Raw genomic sequence first — 11,495 nt, 5'->3', positions numbered from 1 at the left:
TGGGTAAATTCCGTGGCGGACAGGGATTCTCACCATCATAAACTGACCCTTTTCCTTGCTCACCTTTGTTCTCACTCTGATGTAAATGATCATCACTCTTATCCTCTTGGCAACCCGGGCTATCGCTCATCCAGTCAACGTCGGTTGATATTGCTGGTCGCAGGAATGTCGTGCGGAGCAGCCCTCATTTCTCTACCCTGTCCTTCACTCTCCGGTCTAACCTTTCTGAAGATTTTATTACCAGTCTGACTCCGTCACTTCCCTTTCCACTATTTCACTTGTGCTCCATAGGTTTTCCAGGGCTTGCTGATTCATTGCTCTAAAGAATTTCCCATCAGCCGGACAAACCGCAGAACAACTCATGCGCCAGGGTTTCCGTCTACACGGTTTCCCACTGATAGTGTATCAGACAGAGGTGCTCGATTCACCTCCCAGCTCTGCTCAGTGGAACTGGCTTTGAGATAATTATCTTCCACCTAAACGAGAATCACGTAAACTAACAACTCGCTTTATCAGTCTCCTCAAATACATTAGGAAAATTAACCCGTTAGCATACGGATGACAGCTTCCCCGTTCTATGAGATTTCATCCCACCTTTCTTGCATCGAAATTGAAACAATTAATTTGACCCGGAATCCCAAGCCACACACTCCACCTAGGAGTTCAGACGGTGAGACAGTTTACACAATCCATAGACTGTTTAACTCACGAAATTAAAGGGACACCTACAATACTTTGTAGTTTGTGACGGATAAGGTCTGGAGGAACCAGGAATATTTCGGATCTTGGCTTCAGTTCAGAATTCCATTGTACATTCAAGATCTCGGTAGGCCGTCAGGTGCCGGTCACAGTTGGGCGGGTTCTGTCACAAACCCGGGTCGCCGATGGAGTATTCTGGAGTTCTCAGCCTTCCTTACTGATTTTTTTTGGTGTGTGTCCGTGTTCTCTGAGATTTAGTAATGTTAGTTGTAAAGTATTGTTGCGTTTCTGGTGTTGATGTGTTATAGTTGAGTCTTCTCTCACTCCCATGTGAGCAGCCATTGCCCCCGGATAGTTCCCATTAAATTTCCTTGAGACTTTGCCGGCGTCCAATTAAGTACCCTTGGACTTTTGCCTCTTATCACAATGGTGACCTGTAAGCTGCTCACGAATCGGGGGTTTAATCAGCTGGACAAGGATTCCTCCGTACCCTTGAGTGTATTTAAAGTTGAAGGGCTAAACCCTCGGGGCTCTGTCGGCCTGGTCCTTGCGTAATGAAATTACGGCCGAGTTATTTCAAATTGTACAAGAATGTGTAATTGCTACTGCTTTTGGCGCTTTTTTCAGTTTGATTAATAAAATTTCTAGTTTTGTTGAATCTTCCTGCGTGCAGCGTGACAATACAATTCACAAATTCCAAAACTCGAGCAGTTCGCAGTTAAGCCTCCTCTGTTATGATATGAAACAGCGTCATACGTTTAAGCCGCCAGAAAACCCGCAGACAGTATTTTAGATTTTGTTTTATGACCCTGGAACCTTATGCAAGTCATGCTTCCCTGGTGTTGATGCCGGATCTATAATTAAGGACCTGTGTAGTGATTTATCAAAAACCCAACATTGATCGCTGCGACGCATCACTAGCCCCAGTCCTGTACTCCTAAATAAGGACAACCCCCATCCATCTAGCACATTGTGCCACCTATCACGATGTCAATATCAATGCTCCGGTAGTGAGTGCCTAGCACTACACATTCTTCTAACTTTTTGTTGACATGCTTATAAACTCAGTTCAATTCGCGAAACATTATCGCCCAATCCGGCTCTTCAGAATCCCTTCTCTGCATTTCTCACCAGTAATATGAGGCTCACTGGCCCTCAGTTCCCCAGCTCCTCCTTTGAGCCCTTCGGATGAAACGGCAATCCTGTCGTCCGCTGGTACCTCATTGATCTCAGTCGAACGTGTAACTATCTTTGCCAGAGGCATTGCTTCTCAGAAGTGCCTGTGAAAGGCTGTGAACTCCCAGAGGTTTGTCCATCCACATGTTCTTCAGGTGCGACACACCTCTTGTGCTCAGCCCCTGTTCCTGTGCAGCCATGAGCAGCGCCTCTGTCTGCCCGTCAGCCCTGCCATTTCGCCATTGATAAGACATTCTTGTGACAACCACCTCTGATATACGGCAATGGTACATCACACGTGCTGTGGCTTGTCCTTCCATGGCCTCTGGTCCTCTGGCTCTGGTTCAGCTTCTTCTGTTTCCATATCCACTTCCTGCTCTGTGACGTATTCCCATAAGTGCCATAGGGACCATCTTCTTGACATATTCATGGGTGTTTCTCATTTCATCCAGGACTGTGGCCTTGACCCTTCCTAGCCCCCGTCGTACTTTATTCCAGTGTCGCTGGACGATGGACTGTGGATAGAATCCTCCGTGTCTTGTTAGAAGTCTCCGGGTATTGATATTGTTTTTAGAGTATAAATTAATATATTTCGACCAAGATTACACACCCCGCGGTCCTCCAGAAACGCAAAGAATACTCCGAAGTAAAACGAGCATTAAAGAAAAATAAGATTACATTTCAAACTCCGTACGCTGCTAAACATCGAGTGTTTTATGACAATGGGATGCAGTTGTCCCAGACAGTGGAAGAGGCGACTACAGACATGAAGGCCAGTGGGTTGCCCGTCAGCATGAGCAAAACGAAAGAAAGCCTGGCTGAGGAAATGTCCCGCTCGGCTTGGGAAATAGTGCGAGAAACGAGAAGGCAGGAGACGGGAGGAAGCCGAGAGAAACATATCAGGAAGAGACCGGGAGTGTCGCAAAGACAATCCTCACCCCTTTCAGAAGAGCCATAAGATTTGGCTAACTTTAAAAATGCTGAAAAGACAAACAAGAGCAAAAGCACACGGTGATATACCTATCTCGAAAAATACATTATAATGTGGATTTTATATTACTTAGCAAACACAAGGAAATCTGCAGATGCTGGAAATTCAAACAACAACACACACAAAATGCTGGTGGAACACAGCAGGCCAGAAACGTCGACAGCGCTTCTCCCTATAGATGCTGCCTGGCCTGCAGTGTTCCATCAGCATTTCGCGTGTGTTGTTGTTTATATTACTTAGTTGTTATTCTCTATTCGCTCACTTACTCCTTTTTCCCCAGCAAAATGAGAATATATATGTGTGTGTGTGTGTGCGTGTGTGCGTATGTTTGCGTGTGTATATAGAGAGATAGGAGTAAACAGGGAAATATTTTCTGTGTAATGGATTTGTTCACTGGCATTTAAGAATACTGCAATGGGGGCCCTCAACTCACAAGTAGGAGGGGTTATCCCCACAGCTAGACATTTCATCTAGCTCAACGCAGGGTCGTCTACTGGAGACCTCAGCCTTGGAGTCACACGTCTGTTGCCATTTTTGTTATTATTTGCGTTTCTTGGTTCTTATTTGTACAGGGAGTAGATCGATTAAGTGTTATTCTAATTTCAATGATACATTGACAGATAAATACAGATGGATAAGGACAAGGTAAAATTCATTTATTTTAATGTAAATGGGCTATTAAATACAATCAAACTTAAGAGAATTTTATCCAAAATGAAAAAATGGAACAAACCCATGTGGTATATTTACAGGAAACTCATTTAAGTGATAATGTTGATTTTGACCTACAAACAAAGAATACTATTTGGAAACTAAATTCAAGTCTACTAAATGATCCGTACTTTAAGGAACAAATTAAAAAAAGAAATTGGTCTCTGCTTGGAATTTAATGATAATGGAAAGGTTTCACCTCCCATTTTATACGATAATCTGAAGCGGTCTTAAGAGGGAAAATTATAGCGATATCTTCAAATAAGAAAAAAAGGAATAAAACATAAGGGGATTTAGAAAATAAGCTGAAAGAACTAGAGAAAAAACACAAATTGAATTTGGCACAGGATACATTAGGGGAAATTAAAAGAATTAGGAATTAAATAAATAATTTGGCTACGAAAGAAATCAGGAAAAATTAAATGGTTCTGAAACAGAGACATTATGAAAGTGGATTGAAATCTATAATGGCGTGGAAACTGAAAAAAAAATTAGCAGAAAATACAATTCATAGAATTCGGGACACAAGAACGAAAATGATAAAAAAAAATAAGCTAAGTGAAATGCAAGAAACTTCTGAAGTGTTTTACAGAACACTATATTCCAAAGTTCCAGGGGGAAGCATAACCCAAATTGACACCTTCTTGAATTCTCTAGAGTTACCCACTTTAAGCGAAGAACAAAATAGAAGGATGACTGATGACATAACTGAAGTTGATTAAAAAGCTTCAATTAGTCGGCTTAAATTAAGCAAGCCAGCATGATTCGATGGGTAGACGGCAGAGTGGTACAAATAATTTAAAAATGAGTTAATTCCTGTTTTACTCCCCACACTGAACTGGCCCCTTAAAAAGGCACAAATGCCACCCAGTTGGATGGAAGCGATAATCTCAGCTATACCGAAAAAAGGCAAGGATAAAATGGAATGCGGGTAATTTAGAACAATATCCGTTCTTAATGTAGATTATAGGTTATTTACCTCCATCGTGGCCAAATGATTAGAGGAATTTCTACCCATACTGATAGGTAATGATCAGACTGGTTTTATACGACAACGCCAGACACAAGACAGTATACAAAGGACACTTCACATTTTGGATCATATACACAAAATAATATCGATGCAATAGTGGTAAGCATGGACGCTGAAAAAGCACTTGATTCGGTTAATTGGAATTTACTCTGCAGAGCTTTACATAGATTTGTTTTCCAAGACACAATTATTAAAACTATACAGACACTATATGACAATCCTGCTGCTAGGATTAAAGTCAATGGATGTTTATTAAATAGTCTTACCCTAGAAAGGGGTATGAGACAGAATTGTGCATGGCCACCACTACTCTTCGCACTATCTTTGGAACTATTAGCTCAATACATCAGACAAAATGAGGATATCAGGGGAATTATTATTAAAGGGACAGAGCATAAATTGGCTTGTTATGCGGATGACATTTTGATCTATCTAGGGCAACCAACATACTCTTTACCTAAATTGATGCAATCCTTTGAACAATATGGTCAATTATCAGAATACAAGATCAACATAGATAAAACCCAGCTACTTTCATATTACTATAGCGCACAATAGAAATTGAAAGTTGATACCCCTGGGCATGGCACACAGTCTTTCACATATTTGGGCATCATTATCCCAAAAGATTTGGCAAAATTATCACAATGTAGTTATCAGCCTTTATATAAAAAAATTAAGCAATATGTGTCATGATGGAGCCTGATTCATTTTTTCAGTTCAAGGATTGAGTCTACTAAAATGAATACACGGCCCAGACTGTTATATCTCGTTCAGACCTTACCAATAGAGATTAATCAAAATCAATTCAATCAATGGAACAAGATGCTATCAAAGTATATTCAGCAGGGTAAAAGGCCTAGAGTTCGTCTCAAAACTTTGCAATTAGCAAAGGAAAAGGGGGGATGGGGCCTACCTTCTCTTAGAGATTATTATATTGCAGCACAGTTGAGAGCTGTGATATGTTGGTGCAACCCAGCATATGACACTCATTGGAAAAACATTGAGGAGCGGGTACTTCCCATCCCCATACAAGCAATTTAGGCTGATAACGACCTGCAAAGTTACATAAATACTATTGATAACCCATGGGTGAAAGTGACTCTTAAAATATGGAAAACTACTATAAATGAATATAATCTAGAGGAAGATATTGCAATTCTTAAATGGTGTGCATATGACTCTGATTTTACACCAAATAAATTGGATGCTAGATTTAAGTACTGGACAGCTAAAGGAATAACAGTTCTTTGCAACATAATAAAAGACGGAACACTGTTCAGTTTTGAAATGCTTAAAGAGAAACATTTATTAGAAAAACAAGATTTTTATCGGTATTTACAAATGCGACAATATGTTAATAAGACGCTTAAAAATGTAACCAAAGCAAATACATGCTTGATAGAACTCTTTAGAAAAGCATATAATTCAGATAATGGTAGTAGAATCATTTCAAGCATGTATAAAGGAGTGGCAAATGTAAAACACATTCGACTTCATACATTAAGTCAAAATGGGAGAAGGAAGGAGGGATAATTATATCTGAGGAAGGATGATCATCAATATGGAGATATCAACGGCAGGTCACCAATTCACAGAAATGGAGGGAGTTCGGATGGAAAAACTTAATAAGATATTTTATTACACCTTCTCAGAAATCCCATTATGATGGTAACCCCCCTGTCTGCTGAAGAAATTATGGAAATCAAAATGCAAATCATTATCATATTTTTTGGGACTGCCTTTTTATCAAAAACTATAGGAGGGGGATACATAATGCCCTAACAAGACATCTTTAAATGTAAAATACCCTTGGAGAGTAAGACCATATATTTTGGATGTATACCTCAAGAATGGATGAAATGAGATAAATATTTACTGAATATACTCTTGGTGGCTGGTAAAAAGACTTTTTCTAGAAAATGGTTATCACAGGAAAGCCCAACTTTAAATACATGGATGGAAATTACAATGGACAATTGCAAAATGGAGTAGATAACAGCTTGTGTTAATCATAAGCTGGAACAATTTGATTCATATTGGGGAAAATGGTTTAACTACATAATGCCTCATAGGCCTGATTTTAATCTCACAGATCAATGAATCTGTTGTAAAAAAAATCACTCCCTACCTGTACGTAGTTCTTTCCTTTTGTTTGTTTGTATTTTTGTTTCCACTGTTTTTTATAAGTGTATATCCCAGATAAATACTTTGTGGAAATTTTGTGATATATATTTTGTGATATGATATGTGATATGACATCTTATGGAGCTGTTTGTTTGATGAACTTGTTACATACCCCGTAACTGGGTGTCTGATCAGCAGAGAGAGAAGAATCCGTTGGAGTCTGGTGGTACCAAACTAAAGGTGTTTATTAGTAAACTACACAATACAATATCAAAAATGCAAATATACATATAAAACAAGTTAGCAGTAATTAACCTAAAATGTAGGAATAATAATAAGCAATAATAAACAAGCTCTATCGATGTCCAGGGGTAAATGAATTGTCATAGGAAAGTATAGAGTTCAGTTCATAAATGCTGAGGTGATTATACTTGTGTTGAAAACGTTGGAGAGAGAGCGAGAACGACGGAGAGCGAGCGAGCGAGATGTAACAGCAACAGCTGTGGCAGGAAAACCTTTTGTGGCTTTCTTAATCTGTCGTGTTTTTGTGGTCATTCAGTTATAACCCCTCCGTCCTTCAGCTAGACCGTTCTTCTGTGGTGGACTCTTCACTCTGGCATGAGTGGACACACAGACAAGTCCCCACCGGCCCTGCTGTAAATCTGTGAGCTTTACTGACCGATCACCTGGTTCGGTCTCCGAAGCCCCCACCTTTCTGTGGGTTCCCGACAGTCAATCAGTGTCCACTAGGGTGTCTCTCCAGACCTTTCTTTTATCCCCACTCACGGGGTCTCAGCTATCCATAGAGGGAAATTTGGAAATTGACAACATTCCGAACAGAACAGCCTTGGATTAACAATGTTTCCAGACAGGGATATTTGTTACACCTTAATTGTAATTGTCGGTCTCCCGGGTAAGTACCTTTCGATTACTGATACGGAAGCAGAGACCTCACGCCGCTCTCAGCTACTGCTGAGTGAGTGAGTGTGTGTGCCTGTCTGTGAGCTGCTGATTGTGCATCGGTGAACAGTGGCAGGCATGCAATGATGTTTGTCCAATGGTGCAAATTATAAGTCAGCGCGATGTGCTGGGGAATTAGCTCAAATGGTAGAGCGCTCGCTTAGCATGCGAGAGGTAGCGAGATCGATGCTCGCATTCTCCATCGACATTTTGTATTCAGAGGATTCCTCGCATCAAATTCCTGAACTTGGATTTCACAAAAGATGCGGTTGGCGCTGAGCGAGCGGAAAGTGTCTCTGTCAAAGGGCAGCGAGAAAATGTCGTAGGTTTGCTGCGTTGAAAGCAGATAGGAGGAAAAGCCGGCTGGCAGCTGGTGTTTCAGTAATGAATGAGCTGCAGGCGACGATTCCGGCATAAATCGGGTGAGTGGTTAGAAGGACATTGCCCTGGTTACTGGGTGAAAAGTGAAAGCTGAGTAACCTTTGATTTGAACGGGCGAGGACGATCAAAGAGCTGTGTTGGAATCGCAGTGTCCCGAGAATTGTCAGAAGCGCGGTGATAGGCGTCATCCCGTGGCCTGTGGCCCCCAGTGCTGGAAGGACGAGATCGTTGCCATAGGCAGGCTTTTGCCATCGGTCGACAGATGCCAGGCTGAAATCTGCATAATGATTGTCGGTCGGACCCAACGTGGAGAAACTTGGTGTCGCTTTTCCTTCGATAGCTCAGTTGGTAGAGCGGAGGACTGTAGAGGAAATGGAGTCATCCTTAGGTCGCTGGTTCGATTCCGGCTCGAAGGATCAGGACTTCTTTTACTGCGCCCATCGTCAATTCCATACCACAGCCTCGCCATGATTGAAATTCCCCCGCGAACGTGGCATTTGTGGACAAGCAGCTGGAATTTCCTTTTTTACCAGGTTAACATCATTTTGAAATTATGCTAAAATCTTTGGTAATATAATGACGAGTTTAACTGTATTAATGAATATAATCTATAAATGTGCAAAACGCTAAACTAACCACATCTACATTGAAAAAGGTTAGCTTCTGTGTACGTGCATTGTCATTGTTTCAAGTTACAACTCTGTCACAAATGGTCACAATGAAGACAGAATGGAAGTCGGTCGCTCACTGTTCAGGAACTACCATCGCCTTCCCGTCAGGACATTTCACTGTTGCATCCTCCCCGTCAATTGTGACTGCCTGACAGTGTTTACGTGTGTTTTGTCATCGTTTGACATGGATATTACAGATTTAAAAAAACATTCCAAGTGCCGAGAACTTTTAAGACCGGGTAACAATTTTCTGCCCAGAGCAATGGTTTGTCCCCGAAGCAGTAAAATAAAACAGAGGGAAGGTTGCTGCGGTGCAAGATCTTGTTTTCAGAATCAGACCTTGCAATTGAATAGTAACTCAGACTTTCGGAAAGAAGCGTAGATGCGCTCTTCAATTACACTCCCCCTCTCCTTGGAGATACCGCGCTTGGAGTTCTGTGAACAGTCTTGTCGCCCTGTTATAGGAAAGGCAGAAGTCCGCTGAAGAGTGCAGACAGCATTCACACAGATGCTGCACGGACTGTCGGGGTTGAGTTACAGGGAGAGGTTCGGCCGAGTGGAATTTTATTGAGGGCAGAAATGTAGCTGGATCACCAGCGACGTTTCCTCACATAGAAGTTGCTCTGTGTATTGAACAGCCTAACAAAGGAAATGGGCGATACAGAGTCGTTAACAATACTTGAAGTACACATGGGCAATTAGACGGATCTGATCCAATCACGGACAATGGTATCAGATGGCCACGTCGGTTAGCATGGAGATATTGGTCCGAAGGACCCGTTTCTGTGATCTATCATTCCTGGACTCCGCTCATCGCAGCTGCATCCGTGAACGTGAAGAGATTAATGTGAGCATGCGCTCCTGTAAAACGCTTTATAATGCGGTCACGTGTTCAAACAAGCAAAGTATCTTTTTACTTCCACTGATAATGTCCAACAGAGATTTAATTTTAAAAGAACAATTGACGACTGTGTTTCTACAAAGAATACTTTTGAATTTCTATATTCTTATTTTTGGTCATTTTTGATTCACTGCAGTTAACCTTGTGGCGATCATCATTCTCCGCCGGGGAAACTGCGGTCTCTCCAAATGCGTCACGCGATACCTGGTGGCGATGGCTGCGGCGGATCTAATGGTGGTGATTATCGAAGTCCTGTTCTACCAGATGGGTCGAGCATACGGATTTCATTGCGGAGTCCTGGACAACGCTCCATTCTGCCTTGTCCACTACGTCCTGTGTCACGTGTCCGTTGACTGTTCCGTGTGGTTTACTGTCGCTTTCACTTTCCATAGCTTTGTGGCCATTTGCTCCTCTAAATTTAAAACGAAATACTGCACCCCCAGAACTGCAGGATTAGTGATTGGCGCAATATATATCGGTTTCTGTTTAAAAAATATCCCATTTTATTTGCAGCATATGAATGGAACAGCTTTGTTGGAAAATGGTGACTGGATCTGTACCAATAGGCCCGCTCTTCCATTCACGGGATTGTTTGAAGGGTTTTATTGGGTGGACCATCTGCTAAATCCGCTACTTCCTTTCTTCCTCATTTTGACCGTCAATGCCCTGACCGTCAGACAGATACTGGCGGAGAGTAGAGTCCGCAGGGGACTGCAGGGACGGGGAAATTGCGGGAAACAGCGAGATCCGGAGATGGAGAGTCGGAGACAATCCATCATTCTGCTCATCAGCCTGTCGGTGAGTTTCCTTCTCTGTGGGCGACAACCACTCTGGTCTTCATTCTCATGCGATGCCTCTACACAGGCCTGGAAACGTCTATCCGGCTTTTTCAGGCACAGTTTTGGGGTTCTGTGATTCAGAATTTCAACAGCTGCACGAATACATTTATCTACGGAGTGACACAGACCAGATTCAGAGAGCAGGTGAATGTTCTTCTGCTCTCCCCCGCTGTTTCAGTTTTGAAATATTTTAGATGTCTATACCGCTCAGTTGAAAGGGTCAAATAGTTTTCGCATTCCGAAAATAAATCTACACCTGCTCTACAAACGCATGAATAAATTGAACTTACAGAAAACGTTGTTGTTCCCAGCAGTTCTGCCTTTCAAATATATTCAATTCAATTCAGTTAACTTTTCTTAAGGCTATCCACCCAGTAGTAGCTCAAAATTAAAGTGACGCGCTGACAATGAACTGTGCCCACTTAAACGGACAATTTAATGTCATTCCAAATCACTTTACACAGTCATCCCCATCAGTAGAGCAGCATATTATGAATCTCGCCCCAACGGTAAAAATGCCCCTTGGTTTAATTCGGCATTTCTGGAAACATTCTGTACAATACAGAGCTGCTATCTCACTTCAGAAACATTGAACTAGCAACGAAACGTTAGCAATTTCCTGAATAGGAAACTTATCTGGAAATTCCTCAATATGCCGTGCCACTTTGCTTCACGTTGCCCTTTCCAAAACAAAGCTGCAGAAAGTTCAGATTAGCTGTAATTTCAGTTTAGGTATCGCTAGTAGAATGTTTATAACTTGAGGTGCAGCGAAATCGGGAATTCACTTCTAATTTTGGGCGCAATCAGAGCTTAATGATTGCTTTAAAACCTAGACATATTAACATGCGTTCAGACAGATCAGCCTTGTGGAAGTCCAGCGTCAGCTCTCAGACACCTTGTCCAGCTTACCCCTCCACAGGACCCCACCGCGGAGCACCAGGCCATTGTCCGTCACACCAGCACTGACCTTATTAGCTCTGGGCATCAACTTCCACTGCAACGCCCA

At 42.0% G+C, this 11,495-nt stretch overlaps 2 non-coding genes across 2 annotated transcripts; both read left to right on the top strand.

Annotated features, from left to right (window-relative positions):
• The first annotated feature begins 7,826 nt into the window (after positions 1 to 7,826).
• Positions 7,827 to 7,899, top strand: trnaa-agc (transfer RNA alanine (anticodon AGC)). Its single transcript has one exon. It is a non-coding gene; the product is annotated as a tRNA-Ala (tRNA).
• A 509-nt stretch (positions 7,900 to 8,408) lies between these two features.
• On the top strand, positions 8,409 to 8,494 carry trnay-gua (transfer RNA tyrosine (anticodon GUA)). Its single transcript is given in 2 exon segments — positions 8,409 to 8,445; positions 8,459 to 8,494. It is a non-coding gene; the product is annotated as a tRNA-Tyr (tRNA).
• The last annotated feature ends 3,001 nt before the right edge of the window (positions 8,495 to 11,495 follow it).

This window comes from Hypanus sabinus, unplaced genomic scaffold (genome assembly GCF_030144855.1).
Source record: "Hypanus sabinus isolate sHypSab1 unplaced genomic scaffold, sHypSab1.hap1 scaffold_117, whole genome shotgun sequence".
Classification (NCBI taxonomy): domain Eukaryota; kingdom Metazoa; phylum Chordata; class Chondrichthyes; order Myliobatiformes; family Dasyatidae; genus Hypanus; species Hypanus sabinus.
The sequence above is the reverse complement of the archived record's forward strand: the minus strand, read 5'-3'. Positions and strand labels throughout refer to the sequence as shown.